A 17,500-nucleotide genomic window follows, 5' to 3' on the forward strand; every position below is an offset into this window, starting at 1 on the left:
TCCATCTGTATGTCAGTTCATCTCTCTCTCTCTCTCTCTTTCTCTCTCTCTCTCTCTCTTTCCATCTTCTGTGCATAAATGATCACGCACGTACTGTATATAATCAAAGGACGATGAACCCAAGACATTACCTCTTATAAATAAACAAGTGTAAGGGTAACTGAGTAGGAAATTACCCAGACATTTCCACAGACAATACAAGCAACCGTCAAAGTTTCAGTCAGGTCCCTATTTTCAGTACCAGGTAAAGAATGCATTGGGGTAGATAAGTCTGCATAAATATCTCATGATCGGCCCAGGAATTGAGCCCAGGATCTTTCGGTTCCCGGCTCAATATTGTTTTGTTTGCATCACATTGGAAGTTGGTCAGCTCCTTTCCCGAAACTAGCCAGCAAGAAAAATGTTGATGTTTGGCGTAAAGATAATGTGTGTGTGTGTGTGTGTGTGTGTGTGTGTGTGTGTGTGTGTGTGTGTGTGTGTGTGTGTGTGTGTGTGTGTGTGTGTGTGTGTGTGTGTGTGAAGAGAGAGAGAGAGAGAGAGAGAGAGAGAGAGAGAGAGAGAGAGCGTGCGTTCGTGCGAGAAAGTACTACTATGCTTTAACCCTCTGACTGCGTAGGGTTGCTCTCTCTTCTAAATAAAGCCGTGAGTCGTAAACCAAAATAAAATATGTACAGTAAGTTCTGTTATGTCATTGAAACATTTAGGGAAACTTTGAAATTCTTTGACTTCCCGTCTCGCTTCCCCTGTATCCCCTTCTTCCCTTCCTTCTTTCCCCCACACCCCCTCCCACCCAACTTTAGCCTCCTATTTCATCCCACCTCCCTTTCCCGCCCTCGTTGCCGTCCACGCCCTCACATTCTCCTCGTACCTTCAATTCTCTGTTCCCTCCCAACCTCTTCATTTTCTCCCCATCCTTCCCGATCCCAACCCTATTTCCCTCTTTTCCTTCCCCCTCTCTTTATCTCCCTTTCACCCCTCCGTCCTCCTCCCTTCTCTTCTCTTCCCCCTACTTCCTTCCCCCACTCGCCTCCCTAATCTATTCCCGCAACACCCCTCTTCCTACCTCCCCTCCCTCTCCCATTTCACCGTCTCCCTATTCCTCCACTCTCCCCCTCCCCTCTCCCCTCCCCCTTCCCCTCCCCCTACCCCTCCCTTCTCCCCCTCCACCCCTTCCCCTCCCCCTGATGTCAATGACCGCTAGTGTGCATGGGTAGGGATGGGAACCTTATGCTGGGCTATCCATTTCTCTTGATTTAGGGTCGTGGTGTGAAGCAGAACCCTTCCTTGGAAATTGTGGTCGAGTCTGGTGTGTGGTTGTGGTGGAATGTGGTGAGGGAAAAATTGGAACTGGATTGTGGCTGTGTTCCTTGGAGGTTTTGGTGGTTGTGGTGGACTGGTGTATGGTTGTGGCGGAATGTGGCGTGGTAGAAAATGGGATTGGTTTGTGGTAATGTAGTGGAGGACTGAGGTTGTGAGGTGGTCAGTGGTAGCTGTGGTGGTGTGGGAGTGGCTTGTGGTAGGAATGGTTGTGGTGGAATGTAGGTGCGGTGGGATGTGTTGTGGCATGGTGTGGAGGACGGCTGGTAATGGGAGGTTTGGTTGTTGTGGCAGGCAGTGTGGTAGTTGTGGCAGGTGGTGTGGCAGTGTGAAAGTAGGATAGGCGTAATTCCGGTCACATTGGTAGCTGTGATAACGTTACATTGGTAGGTGGGTGGTCTGCGAGGTAATTTCTTTAGATATAATGTGGTGTTGTGTGTGGTGTGGTATGGTGTGGTGTGGTGTGGCGTGTACTGTGCTGTGGTGTGGTAGAACTGCAGTGTGTAAGTCTATCTCCTCCATCTATCTCTTGTCAGTCTATCTATCCATCTATCAGTCAATTTTTATCTTTCAGTTCTCCCGTTTTCATGAATGCAGAAACTCTACGGAATTCTCAAGCCACGTTTCACTGACTATGCAGAAATGCTTAACAAGGATCGCAAAGGTGAAGTTTTAGGAGAATGGAAACTTTGATTATGCATGCACTACGAGGAGAAGGAGATTAAGCTGTGTGTGTGTGTGTGTGTGTGTGTGTGTGTGTGTGTGTGTGTGTGTGTGTGTGTGTGTGTGTGTGTGTGTGTGTGTGTGTGAATTACCTGTGACTCGCTAATTACCTTTACTTCCGCCACACGACAGATTAATATGATGGCTAATGGATCCCGCTGAGTTTAAATATATCAACACACTCATTTGTCCAGTACTCTAGTCATTATAACAAGGAGGGAGAGAGAGAGAGAGAGAGAGAGAGAGAGAGAGAGAGAGATAATAATCTCTCTCTCTCTCTCTCTCCCACACCAACCTCCTTATATACACACACCTTACTTCTTTACCTATCTACCCCTAACTCCACAGTGTAATCAACAGACCCCCAAGGTTAACTTCAAAGCTCTCAGGCGGAAAAGAGGTAATTTTGCAAGGCTTTCTAGGTGATTACACTCCCTAGCTCTCTTGACAAGGGGACCCTAATTCAACCTTGACTAATGACCTAATTTTACTTGGGCAAAGTTTGGGTAAGAGTTTTTTTTTTTTTTTTTTTTTTTTTGTGGTCAAGGGTGAGAGAGAGAGAGAGAGAGAGAGAGAAAGAGAGAGAGAGAGAGAGAGAGAGAATATGAGAAGAGTAAGATAACGACAAAGCAGAGAAAAGGAAGGAATGAAGCAGGGATGAGGAAGGAAAAAGGCGAGGCAGGAATGAGGAATGAGTCAGGGATTCTGGGACTGGACAGAGGCATGTGTGAATGAGTCAGGCAGGCAAGGGTGAGACAGAGGAAGGCAGGGGTGGGACAGAGGAAGGGAGAGGTGAGACAGAGGCGTGTGTGAATAAGGCAGGCAGGGCTAGGTACGGCAGGTGTTCATTGAGGAAGCACGCAAGTCCCCCTCCTCAAGCCCTTTCAGCGCTTGACAAAAACACACTCACCAGTTTTTAATCCATTGCTATTTATGGCCTTCCTGTAAACGAATTTTATTCCTTTTGGCCAAAGTTTGAAATTCATCTTAAATATCTAGATAAGCTATTTTTTTAGTTGCAAAAAATATGCACTCAAACAAAACTGTTGATTCTCGAGTATACCAAATATTAAGATTTTCAAGAGTGTACTAGTAAGTTCGTTTTACCATGAAGAGATCGTATGTACACAAGATATTTTCTGAAATAAATTGTCAGTTTTGTGTGTGCTTAAAAGAAAAGAATGAGTTATTACGCAGCTCACTTTTGTATGCACTTGCACTTATTTATTTATGACAGCCGTGTCATTTTAATTGTAAATTCTATGCAGTGACAGTGTTAGAATGGTGAACTGGTGATCATAAGAACGCGTGTTTGATCCAGGCTGTGGCTGTTTGATACTGATGGCTAAGTAGTGGTATGGGGAAAATGTTTGGCGTCGAGAGAGTACTGTTGGGATCTAAGGGTCACGATGTCTAGCTGATGTTCAGGACTGGAAATACAAACTATACACAATATGGCAAAACTCCTTTATCAGTTCCCTCCCCTGAAATTATCTTCCTTATTATATAATTCTTCCTCTTTCTCCACCCTTCCTTCCTTCCTTCCTTCCTTCCACCCTTCCTTCCTTCCTTCCTTCCTTCCTTCCTTCCTTCCACCCTTCCTTCCTTCCTTCCTTCTTTCCTCTTTTTCTTCCTATTTCGGGGCAAGTCTCAAAAAACATTTTGGTGCTTTCCATGTCCGGCACACAATTACGCATTCCTCGATAAGCCATCTCACGCTCGCACAAGCTGTAAGAAACAATTGTGCCAGAATAACACACATTTCTGCTTCCGTGCCCAGACGTAAGGAGGAAGGGGAGGGTATCTGCACTAAGCCACTCATTCGTGACAGGAGCCAATGTCACGAACTTCATCTTAACATTTGAATTTCAAGGTTTTAGAGTACTTATTAATATTGTTGTTAGGGCTAAGGGTTCCACGGCATCCGAATATTTAATCTGTTTTTCCCCATGGCAGTTTCTTATGACTTCTTCATATATTTATTGCCCGACGTTGCATCCTGTGAGGGGGGGATGGCCAAGACAAAAGGACCTCCAGGTGTTTCTGTCCCAATCCGTAACAACCCTTCTACCCACTACACATCACACTCTCCCATTCCATCTTTCTCATACCGTACTGAAATATGAAGGTTTCAGAACACTTACAAGAAATACTTAATTCCCTTATTTTTCAAGATATCATCGGCCATATTACATTTCATATTCACTCGATTCTAAAATTTTCTACGGTACCGAGAATTGAAAATACAATCTCCATTACCGAGAAATTTTTATATTATACTCCTGCTATGCCAAATATCTTATCCAGCTGAGGGGGAACTCCAGTAATGAAGGGTTTGAAGGGTGGAATTAGCGAGGTCACGTACTGTTACTAGCGAGGAAGGTCACGGGCGAGGGGAAAAAAAAGACGGAACCATAAGTAGTGAGAGGGAATTACGGTTATTGAGAGAGAGAGAGAGAGAGAGTAGTACCAGTGACGCAACCTTAAGTAGCTCCAGGTAATTACAGTCCTTTAGCCGGACTGGAAATGATAAATGAACCCGTAGTTGGACAGAGGGGGAAAAGAGAGAATGTGTGTGTGTGTGTGTGTGTGTGTGTGTGTGTGTGTGTGTGTGTGTGTGTGTGTGTGTAAAATTCGTACATGTGTGTGTTTCCCGGTAAAGCCTTGACTGCGGTACTGGCCATAATAGAAGTATATTTGTGTATATTTATATCTGAGGTCACTATCCCTTTATGAGGTTGTGCGGCATCATTATCACTCCCTATCAGTCGTTGGCCTTGATGAGAGAGAGAGAGAGAGAGAGAGAGAGAGAGAGAGAGAGAGAGAGAGAGAGAGAGATGAGTGAAGGGATGAGGGACAGAGAGAAGATTAACAGAGGGGGTGAGGGACGGAGGGGTGAGGGATGAAGGGATGATGGAGGGACGATGGAGGGGTGAGGGGGAGAAAGACAAACGACCTGACCTAAATCCCAGCCTTGCCTAGACAACAGTTCGTGACGAGGTATTAGTATATAAGAGATAATGCTAACCAGGTAACAGAAACCCCCTCTCTCTCTCTCTCTCTCTCTCTCTCTCTCTCTCTCTCAACTCCACAAAACTTTCATCATCATCATCATCATCATCATCATCATCATCATCACCCAGTTTTACACTATAACAAATGGAGTGAGTAGGAACCAGGAACAACAGAAATGATAAATGGAACCACTGCAGGAGAACTACCATAACAATGCCTCGCTAACATAACTCACACTATATTCATCCATCACCCAAGCCTCCGATATTCCCAGGGCCGTATTTTGACTGGCTTAGCGATTTATTTTTTTTCCCACGTAACACATTCGTCTTGTATTTTATGTACATCTGTTCAATATCGACACAGGTTACATTACACGGGAGGATTATTAAGGTGTGGTGTACAAAATAAATCGCTGAGTTAAAGAGGTTAGGAATTTTCCGAGGCCGATGTTTGTATCAGTAACGCACAACTGGATTACTAAGAAGCATTGTGCAGAATAAATCGCTCAGGAATAGGGGTTACGAATATCAGAGGCTACGATACATACTGCCCTGAGACCCACCCACATCCGGCCAAGGAAACGGGTGCAGTGGGCGAGGTAGCATCCATCACAGATGTAATCAGAGCCAATGAGTAGACCCACTGTGATCTATGGAGGTGTGTGTGTGTGTGTGTGTGTGTGTGTGTGTGTGTGTGTGTGTGTGTGTGTGTGTGTGTGATAGGACTCTGACATTGGCTGGCCTTAATGTAAACTCACATAAAAGTACTCTTACATTCCTCTACTACAGGCCTTTTTTTTATTGGATTTAAACAATTCGACAGAAAAAAAAAAAACTTTCTGTATAATTTCCCATTTTCTGTTTTTCCTCTACTTTCCCATCTTCTGTTATATGAATGTCCTCTTTTTTTTTAAAGTTCATTTTCATTTTTGTTTCCCTTCTTTTTATCTTCTTATTTTTTGCGGTACTTGGCTGGTTGATTGACTAACAGTAATATAGCAGGTAAAGCGTATGGATTAGTGGATGGATATTGACGGGAAATGAGTAGTTTGCGTGTGTAGGGTGAGGCACAGAGGGGTGAAGAGAAGGGTGAGGAAGTGTGTGATGTGGTTACGGAGTATGAGGTAGGGTTAGGCGGGGGTAAGGTAGGGATGAGGCAGGGAGGGGTGAGGCAGGAAGACAAGGTTGAGGTAAGAGTAAGGAAAGATGAGGCAGGGGTGAGACATGTGTTAGGCAGGGGTGAGGCACGTGTAAAACAGGGGTGAGGCACGTTTAAGGCAAGGGTGAGGCACGTGTAAAGCAGGGGTGAGGCACGTGTAAAGCAAGGGTGAGGCACGTGTAAGGCAGGAGTGAGGCAAGGTAATAAGGGAGTGAATTGTTAAAGTAAGGGTGAGGCAAGGTAAGGCAGGGATAAGGAGGGTTCGAGGCATGGGTGAGTAAAGGTGTGGCAGAGGTGAGGCAGACGTGAGGAAGGATGAAGCAAAGGTGAGTGAGGCAGGTGTATCGACCAAAGTGTACCCTATGAATGGTTTGTCAAGATGTCGAAATCACTACTACAGGGCAACACCTGGATAAGTACCCAGGCACTACACCCAGGCACACTGTAGTACATACAGCACATTACACACTTAGGTTACATAACAAACTGGGTTCATATGGTATACAGCACGCATACATATACACACATACAGACATAGTTTAATACGTACATTTACATACATACACATACAGGGTGCGTACATTTACTTGTACAAAAAATAGACCCCAAGGCTAGAACCTGTAGAACCTGTCGATTGTTAGGAAAGTTGAATAGGAAGAAAGCCATATTCATGATCCTTTCATTTTGTAATGTCTGGATACAGTTTCTAAAAGACTGGAGGTCATAGGCAATGGGAAAGATACATAACCCTTGATACACTACTGTTTACTAAAATAAACACACAAATATTTTACACACACACACACACACACACACACACACACACACACACACACACACACACACACACACACACACATTCATTATTCATAGACATACAGAGGCACGTCATCCACGGCAGCGTGTGTACTGTAGGTCAGCAGGCAAGGCACAGACCGATGGGCCATACTAATCAATAACAGTCAAGTGCGTTGGAGTTCCTCTTAGTTACAACCCCAAACGCAGCGAGGGTTCCACGATGATAGTTTTCTTATATTTCATTCACGGTTACACCAAACAATACAAGGTGGTCCAAATGATATGCTCCTACGCTCGTCTCTCACTCAGCCGGGTAATTTCTACTGCCTTCTACTGCAGTGCTATTTACGGACCATCCTGCGTTTGGCTGAGGAAGGGGACCCTGCTAGAAGAAGTTGACGTTGCTTTACATCTGCGTGCTTTGTATAAGACCAGAAACATTAAAACGATTATGTATTTATATTTTTCATCCCTTCAAGCAAATGATCTGAAATTATAACAGTTCATTCCAGGCAGTCATCATTACCTCATACATAACAATTCCATCAAGCATGAATAAATGGTCTGCAAGCAGCAACAACATTTAAATACCGAAAACGTCGGTGTACTAAATGGGTTTGCAAGTGATTTCGATTTACTAAATAAGGAAATTAAGCTATATTATACATACATACATACAAACAAACATATCTGTCTATCTATCTATCTATCTATATAGATATCAATCTATCTATCTATCTATCTATCTATCTATATAATATATATATATATATATATATATATATATATATATATATATATATATATATATATATATATATATATATATATGCAGAGACTTCACCGTGAAGATATGTATGGAAACTAATCACAGGAGAAATGAAAGGAGTGACAGTGAGTACTTTCGTATATTACATCTTCAGACAGAGTGAGACCACTCTGTCTGAAGATGTAATATACGAAAGTACTCACTGTCGCTCCTTTAATTTCTCCTGTGATTAGTTTGCATATATATATATATATATATATATATATATATATATATATATATATATATATATATATATATATGGAGCCTCTGTGGTACAGTGGTAGAGTGTGCGTTCCGTACACGGGTGAACCAGGGTTCGCGCCCCGCCAGAGTAATAAACTTTGGGAGTGTTTACCCGGCCACGTACTACATTGGCGGACACAAGGGGTGCTGTGGTTGAACCGGTATCGCTTACTATAAAGTATGCTTGCACCCAGTCGGCTTGCGCGGGCCGACTACACTTGGTTCACAGACTACACACACATCCAAAGCCACTGCAACATAACAATTACACTTACAAGCACTTCTCACCCTACATACAATCTCTATCAGACAGCCTAAGCCACTTGGTAGAGATACATTGGCTGTATCGTCCCGACTTCGGTCGGGATAGGCCGGTCCTGCAGTGGATACTCAAACGGACGGCTGATAATGATGATATATATATATATATATATATAAATATATATATATATATATATGTGTGTGTGTGTGTGTGTGTATACCGGGTATCTATCTATATATATATATATATATATATATATATATATATATATATATATATATATATATATATGTGTGTGTATACCGGGTATGCACACACACACACACACACATATATATATATATATATATATATATATATATATATATATATATACAGTATATATAGATAGATAGATAAAATTCACATTATACACAGTCCATCAACCCTTCCATCAAATTTGGCTAAAATCGGAGAAAATATATTCGTCTTAGGTTTTGTCGGAATGTACTCACGGCGACCATGAGAATTGTTTCGACCTTGAGATAAGAAACACATTTCATCCGATTTTAAACCAATTTGGTGGAGGTGTTCAAGGGCAGCCCATGCCGAAACATACAGTTTTCTGGACAATACGATATATTCAGTATCAAGTTCACAGGACGTGATTAACTTTTAGCTAACCTTTTAGCCTTGATGTTTTGCCTATTTTCCTCAAACCTTGAAAACTTTGTAATGCCCCGTTAGTTAACTCTTCCATACTCAAATTGGTTAGAACTGGAGAAAAATTATTCTCTTTAGGTAAGCAGGATTATTCTCACCGGGTCGGAACTATTCTCACGAAGGTCTTGAGAATTGTTCCATCTGTGAGATAACGAACAGTTTTCCTCCGGTTTTAACAAAATTTGGTGGAAGTCATCCCAGGTAGCCGATGACAGTACCGCCATTTTTTCAGAACATATATATTACAGATCAAGGTCACACAGGAAGGTCAACTTTGAGCGGGATTTGTAACCTTGATCCCTGGCCTGTTGTGCTGAAACTTGGTAAGGTACGGCAGAATGCACTTTGTCTTATTTGCAGAAAGAAAAGAAATAGCAAATGATTCATACTTAACCAGAGAATTATTTTATAAAATAGTATTCAGCTTGAAAAAGTGAGCATGAAAATAGATTTAAAAAAAAATCATGTCTGTCCAGTGCTGTCGTGAACTAACAGATGATCTTACTACCTCAGATAATGGGGGAGAGAGAGAGAGAGAGAGGTGTTCCTAAGTCAGATAAAATCCTTTAGGTATAGCAAGAAAACTAAATATATCACGGGATTCAGTGGGTTACAATGGCACAATTGCATGCTTCCTAGGGGAAGTGTGGGTCACGAAAAGCTGTAGTTTCGTGTTCTGCTTGTCCGTGCCTGGCGTGAATGATGAATGGGCATTGGATTAGAGGACAGCCGCAGGAAAGGAGGCGATAAAAAGAATGCCAAAGGGGAAAAGAGAGCAACGCGTCGGTACCAAGGTCTGTTTTCTCGTCGTCAGATACCTATGTCAAAGACGATTCAAAAATTACATAGAGAAATAGTGACTGGGGCAGAAGGCAATTGCAAGTGTCTGGAGGTGTTATATATGGGTGGTTGTTATGTCATGGTGGGGTGGTGACAGGCACTGATGCCACGGTCGACTCCGGGAACCACAAGAGAATGCAACCCCCATTTGTTTCCTGTTCCTCAAGCGCGTGACGTATACTGTATGGTTACAAATAATTCACCGCCGGTATGCTCCTACAGCAATACAGCCCCACACACCACTACAGACTTATCCCAGTCAATTCACTATAGCAATACAGACTTTCCTACAACACAGACTTATAAAAACGTCTCAGGGAGTGCCTGGTTGAAGTGGCCGGTTTCCTGCGGTCCACCAAGTTCCAGTCTAGATGAGCTTGGGGTAGTGCCGGGAAACATGCGAAGCCTGCTTTATGCAGTCGCATTTGATCTCTTGACTGTCGTATGTAATGGTGTGCACATAGGAATTTCCAGCCACTCACAGCCAAGCCCCGCTGATTTACATTCTCCTTTACCCAATACTCTTCATTACCTAGCTGTCTGGGTGATTCTTTGTCAGTCACGCACATTTACTCTCAGTATTTTTTTTTTTTTTTATCCGGGGTAGTTCGGGAAACGTAGGACAAATTTCAGGTTATTCTTGGGCAATTTTGAGCAGAAAATGCCGTACCAAGATGGGTTCAGTTTTCAGTTGTTATGAAGCCACAGTTATTAATGATCTAATGGATGAATTATGAGGGAGACCATTTCAATCATAAAAACACCAATAATTGTATCTCCATAATGGTTTATATAGCACTTATTAATCATCATTATGCTAAGAATATTATATACTGGATACATCATTAATTATTCATCATTATGCTAAGAATATTTCCTTAAGTTTATCACACACGTCCCGGAACACCTTATATATGATGCTGATGATTATGTAATGATCCTCGCGTCCGGAAAGGTGTTGGTGCCAGGGTGACGGGGTACCGCCCTAACGAATGTACCCACCATTGTACCTCAGTGACCCTTGCCGCTAAATATATTACCTCATAAAGTTTGGCAAGTGTAGTCGAGATTATTGACACGCTGGGCGATAATGAAAGGATGGAGAAAATGCTGATAATTATGGCCGTATTATGTAAAGTACAGACAAAATTCACTCTCCAAAGTTTGATGAATACATAGTGGGGGGAAAGAGAACCATTTGAAACACACATTACTAAAGATGGGGTTTTCACTGTATTTCGCCAGTTGTAACTTCTCTTCAGACGAAACTGGGAAGACTGATGTTTCTCTGACTATACGTCTTAGGACTGAAGGGGTTTAACAGCTGGAGTGACCGAATATGTACAATTAAATGTGTACAGTAACTAGGGTCATGTGAACGTACAAAGCCTGAGACACCAAAAATATCCCTGAAGAATAAAGAATGTTTAATATGTGAGATTATTTGACTCTTTGTGTTTGCTCGTACCCTAAAACGTAGCAAAGTTGTTGTTCTACCCAGCTGCTCCTTATGTACCCAGTGAAGGGGTCAGATTAGGAGTTTTCGTAATACAAATACCACCTTCCATCTGTTCAGACACATACACATATATGTAACATGAAGACACACACACACACACACACACACACACACACACACACACACACACACACACACACACACACACACACACACACACACACACGACGGCATTCCGGTGTGTTAAATACATCAAACACGATTATTAACTGTTGCACGTCGCACGAAAGGGGAGAGAGAGAGAGAGAGAGAGAGAGAGAGATGGGGGGTAATGAATCTACATGAGTTCAGAGAAAATCACTACATAACATCATTATTCTCTGCCACACCAGGAGCAATGGCAGAAAAAATTGCTCCCCAAAATGTGCTCTAAAATACTTACTGACTTCACAGTGAACGGGTGATAAATAATCTCAGTTTCTACCTAAGCTGTGCACTTCCGCGAATTTAATGACACACACACACACATACACACACACACACACACACACACACACACACACACACACACACACACACACACACACACACACACACACACACACACACACACACACACAAATCCATTCCCTGTAATATTAAGCACCACTCCACTGGGTCTAGGCTACCAATCAATAGCAGCAGCATGTCAACAGCTTAAATATTCTCATTGTCTTTTTAATATAATAATCTCAGTCCATTTTGACGCTCATGGTATAAAAATCGAAGAGAAAAAATATATATATATCTAAGTGTTTTCTACAATTTCGTTCCAGCAGTAATTAAAAAAAATCAAAATACTTCAGCCACTCAGAACGAAGAAAAAAGGAAAAATATATGTCCAGCTTACATAATAATAATAATAATAATAATAATAATAATAATAATAATAATAATAATAATAACTGCATGAACCACTACAGCACGTCACTCCGTTCTCTATAACCCATGACGTAACGATCGAAGGGGAAACGCGTGTACTGTGACAGCCAAGTATAACCCGTCTATTATGTATCGACTCAGACGAAAAATATATATGGAGAAAAATGACGGGTTTGCCAGTTCAGTACAAACGCCCTCAAACCTGTTAGGCTATATAAAGAAAAAATTGCTAGTGAAATATCTACTTTTTACAAATTTATCGTCGTTTTTGTACATGTTGACATAGCTACTGTAGGCATGAAAATCTGAAAAAATCTTTATATTCATTTCAGTGTACCTGTATGAGAGAGAGAGAGAGAGAGAAACTAGCTGCATTGGGTTACCAGTTGTCGATATTATGTGATGATGTGACGAGAAAACAGTTACATATCCATTTCAATATACCCATAATCAATTTTTTTCCAAGTAGCGATGAGGTGAAAATAAAAATCCACGAAAAAATGCTACAGCTATGCCGGTCCCTTCAGGAATGGCGTTTTTTCATGTCATGACGCAGCGATGACGTCATGATATTGGTGACGTCAGAGAGGCCCCCCCCAATCAGCAATCTACACGACGTAGCGAAAAAAATGCATGAATAAATCACAGTACGTCAGTCTAGTTAATTGACGCGACGTGAAATAAATACTAAAAAAAAATAATAATAATAATAACAAAATAAAGAATAAATGAAACTCCCTATATGGACCTCTGTCAATCAGTTATCGGCGTTTTGCAAGTGATGACGTTGCGATGACGTCAGAGAGGCCCTCACCCTACTCAGCTGGAGGGAGGGACCGATACCGCACACTTAAGAGGTCGATAGCGCGGCAGTCAAGGCCATTACACTACCTTTTCTTGAGAGAGAGAGAGAGAGAGAGAGAGAGAGAGAGAGAGAGAGAGAGAGAGAGAGAGAGAGAGACGTAGGAGGAGGAAGAATGAAAAAAATGTTTAAAGGCAGTGCATAGGAGGACATGGACTAAGGAAACTGAAGTAAGAAAAAGGGTACGAAGAGAAAGGAAAGAGGAAAGAAAACTGAGAGGTGGACAGGGAGGAAGTGAGAGGAAACTGAGAGGAAAGAGGGTGGAAGATGGGAGAAAGAGGCTTAAGAAGGAGAGAGGAAGAGGACAGGAAATTAAAACAGAGGAACCTGTGTAAGGGAAAAAGTGGGGAGGAAAAGAAAGGATGGATGAAACAGGGAGACTAGTAGGAGGAGAGAAAAAATGGGAGGAATGATAAAGAGAAAGAAGAGAAACAAATGAGTGTGTGTAGGGACTGATACATCACACTTAGAGGTCGATGCGAACGCAGGCAAGGTCACAGTGGTACCTTTTCTTCCTGATCTTTTGACTTTGTAGGTACGGGAAGAAAAGAGCGGGGAGGAAAGGATGAGAAGACGTTGGGAAGTGGGAGAAAAGAGGGAGGAGGTGGTAGTGGAGAAGGAGATGATGATGAGGAGGATGGAATGATAATGAAAGAGGACTGAAGAAGGGATAGTTAGTGGCGTGGAAGAATGAACAGGAAAAAAGGGGAAATATGGGAGGCTAGGTTAGGTTTGGGAGAAAAGCAGTAATAGGAGAGAGAAAGATAAGGAGGAAGAGAGGATGAAGGAGGTAGAAAAGAAGTGGTAGGAAAAAAAAAAGATCTAAGGAAGATGATGGGATGTAGTGACAGAAATACATAGTTGTGATGGTTATAGATGGGACAGTAATAAGTTATGTGAGTAGTGATAGAAATATTTGTGGGTCGGTTGCGTTGACAGAAAAGGTGGTGGGTGGTGTGGCACGAAAAGGGAATATTAGTAGGCAAATGTTCGTAGTGACAGTAATGTTGATGGCTTGACAAATGTTGGTAGTGTCAGGAATGCTGGCTGATATGATGGTGACTGTAGTGGGCTGAAAACTAGTAAGAAAATGTTGGTGAGTAAAATACTGATATGCAGATGTTGGTAACGGAGGGAATGTTGGTTGCAAATATTGGTGGTAGAAGGAATGGTGTTTGCAAACGATGGAAATGGGAGGAATGTTGCTTACAAATGTTGGTAGGAATGTTGGTTGCTACGAAGTGGTGGCGAGTAGTGGTGATGGATGGAAATGGTGCTAGGTAGGAAAGCTTATCCATAATCCTGTATAACCTAGGATAATTTCAATGTAGTTGTAGTGGTTGTGGGTGTGGGCTTTGGCTTTGGTGGGTTTTGTGTGTGTGTGTGTGTGTGTGTGTGTGTGTGTGTGTGTGTGTGTGTGTGACGGATCATTTGGTGACAGCTGTGGTTGTGATAATTGTCTGGGGTTGCTGAATCAGGTTGTGGTTGTGGATATGGTGGTGGTTGGTGGTAGCTTTGGGTGTGGTGGATGTGGCTGTGGTGGTGGATGTGGCTGTGGTGGTGGTTGTGGCTGAGGTTGTGGCTGAGGTGTGAAGTACCAAAGCTTTTTCATATAGTCTCCCAGAACCTCGCGTGATTTCAGGTAAGAGTGGCCGTTGTGGTGGCTGTGGTTGTGGTTGTGGTCGTTGCGTGGGAGGGAGTAGTAGTGTTCATCATATTAAGCCAATGAGTGTGGTAGTAATGTTGATGGTAGTAGCGACAGAAATCATAGTGCAAGAGACTGATGGAGGTATAGTCTGTTTGTTCTCACTATATAAAGATCCAATCCCCATTTCTGCTCCGTAATGGCCAAGTGCAATCAGGCTGGAGGAAAAATTTGACTGGTAACCAAGGAGATTCATTCCTACCTCATAACCTAGGCTCATAGAATTTCATATAAAGACGCCTTAGCATTCAAGTTGAGAGTGGTCCAGTTCTTTCAGATAAAAACAAACCGAGTATAGCATTTTTTATAAGGGGTGGTATTGGCAATGGTGGTAAGAGTAATGAACGGGATAATGGTGGCAATTGAGGTGATTGAGTGGCTGGGCTAAAAATAGTAAGGTTTTAATGGTAGCGCTTTCCGTGTACGTATGGAAGACGAAGAAGGAAGCACACACACACACACACACACACACACACACACACACACACACACACACACACACACACACACACACACACACACACACACACACACACACACACACACACACACACACACACTAACAAACAACAGGGGAGTAAGCATGCACAAGCCAACAGGGGAACAATCAAGCAGAATCACACAGGAAATAGACGACAAGCAAACAAAGTTAAAAGCAAATAAAAACCAACAGGGAACAAGCAAACAAACACACAGGAAGCAAACACACAAGCAAACAAGGAAAAACGAACAGGGAACATGTAAACATAATCAAAGAGGTCAAATAAAGAGTTTTTTTTACTTTTCACTGTAAGTCGGTCATCACGCATGGATACTGATTTGTTTATGGTGTGGTTGTGAGGGAGGGAAGGGAGGAAGGAATGGAGAGGGGAGGGGAGGGAGGAAGGGATGGAGAGGGGAGGGGAGGGGAGGGGAAGAAAATAGGAGACGGAGAAGAGAGAAAAGAAAAGAGTGTGAAGAGCGTTACAGCAAAACAAAGACAGTCCAAGTATTAACAGTAGTAGTAGTAGTAGTAGTAGTAGTAGTAGCAGTTAGTATAGTAGTAGCCCTAAGTTCAATTGAAACGTGAACCCGGTGGACTGGAGGCTGAAATTGCCCTTCTCTGGCAGTCTATCATCCTCCTTTCTGGGGATATAGGGGGGGGGGGATTGAGGTGCGTTTCTATAACCAGGCAGAGGCACCGCTTGGTTTTATCGGTGCCATCACGTGAGGGCCAAACAGCCACTATTTCCGTACCAACAGCATCATTTTTACCAGAATTCTCAACCAGGTCCAGGAAAGACTGTAAACTTTAAGCACTGACATTTAGAAACGAGTTGGAGACGAAGGGGCCACGTTCCCTTGTTCCTAGAAGGCTCCTGGCACCCTTCTTCCTTTTAAGTGCATTTCTGCATTATGACAAACTAACTCTTTGCGTACGGTTTTTTATTTGCAACCCATATATTTAATAATTCACTTATCTATCTACCCTTTCTATCTGCCTACCTGTCTGTCGTATTTATTTATTATTAAGCTTAGGAGGCGTCTAAGGTCGTGAAAGGATAAGATTATTCTTATGGTTCCATTTAGACGATGACCTTTTGTTGTTGTTGTTGTTACTGTTGTTGTTGTTGCTGTTGTTGTTGTTGTCGTACAGAGTATATTGAGACGCTTAGTAGAGATGTCTGATAGTGAAGAACTTAGTATTTTTGTGTATTTTATCTACATAATCTTTTCCATGTTGAAAATACATATCACAAATGAGAATATTAAGTACAGACTAACGTAAATATATAAATTAACAAAAATAAACAAATGAATAACTGAATGAATGAATGAATGAATGAATCGCTAAGGAAGAAGTGCTAAGGACCCAGATAAACCCAAGAGAATGGTGCTCTAGGAAGGAGAGAGAAATTCGCGGAAATGGTGAGCCAGGAACCTACAGACTTTGAGAATGAGGAGTGAAAGACTCAGGTTAGAAATGACACATAATGAAAATTAGTAAAGAAGGGAAATAGGGAAGTAATATACAACAATTTGAGAAGAAGGAGCGGTAGACCGAGGTTAGAAAAGAGAGGGATGATAGCAGTGGTATAAGAGGTATATGAGAATATATCAATGGCCCAAATGAGACAGAAATGATAGTAAATGAAGGAGGAGTGGAAAAAGAGATTTAAAAAGTGATAGATTATAAAGATGAAAATTTTAAGGTATAACCAAATGAATAAATGTATGAGATTAGAAGACAACTGAGAAAAACTAGAGGAGGCGAGGAAGACCGAGATTAAAAGGTATAACAAAATGAATAAATGTAAGAGCTATCAAAACGAAAAATGGGAGCAGTTAAAAAAAAAATGGAGAAATGGGAGTGGAAGAAGAAACTAACAAATATTTCTTTGATAATATCTAAATGAATGAATGAATGAGTAATGGACTGGAGATGGATTAGGATGGAATGAAGGGCTGTAAGGTAGAAAATTACTGTATAGACTGATGGTAGACTGGAATGGAATGAAAGACTAGAGTTAAATGAGGACAGAACTGAAAAACATGATCAATCCCATCTTGTCTCTCTCTCTCCTACCTCTCCTCCCAGCCATCCCCTTTTCTCTTTCTCCATATCACCTTCCCTCCCTACATTCTTCTATCCCTCTCCTCTCCCCATCCTCCCTATTCCCCACTTCTACATAAAGGATCTC

At 42.0% G+C, this 17,500-nt stretch overlaps 1 protein-coding gene across 6 annotated transcripts in view; it reads left to right on the forward strand.

Moving 5' to 3' along the window:
- The window catches only part of LOC145412234 (osmotic avoidance abnormal protein 3-like), a 73,651-nt gene that overhangs the window by 15,377 nt on the left and 40,774 nt on the right, over nt 1–17,500 (forward strand). The gene's annotated exons all lie outside the window — the stretch shown is intronic.

Source organism: Coenobita brevimanus, chromosome 92 (genome assembly GCF_032717465.1).
Source record: "Coenobita brevimanus isolate Jiangsu-jjx chromosome 92, ASM3271746v2, whole genome shotgun sequence".
NCBI classification, from domain to species: Eukaryota; Metazoa; Arthropoda; class Malacostraca; order Decapoda; family Coenobitidae; genus Coenobita; species Coenobita brevimanus.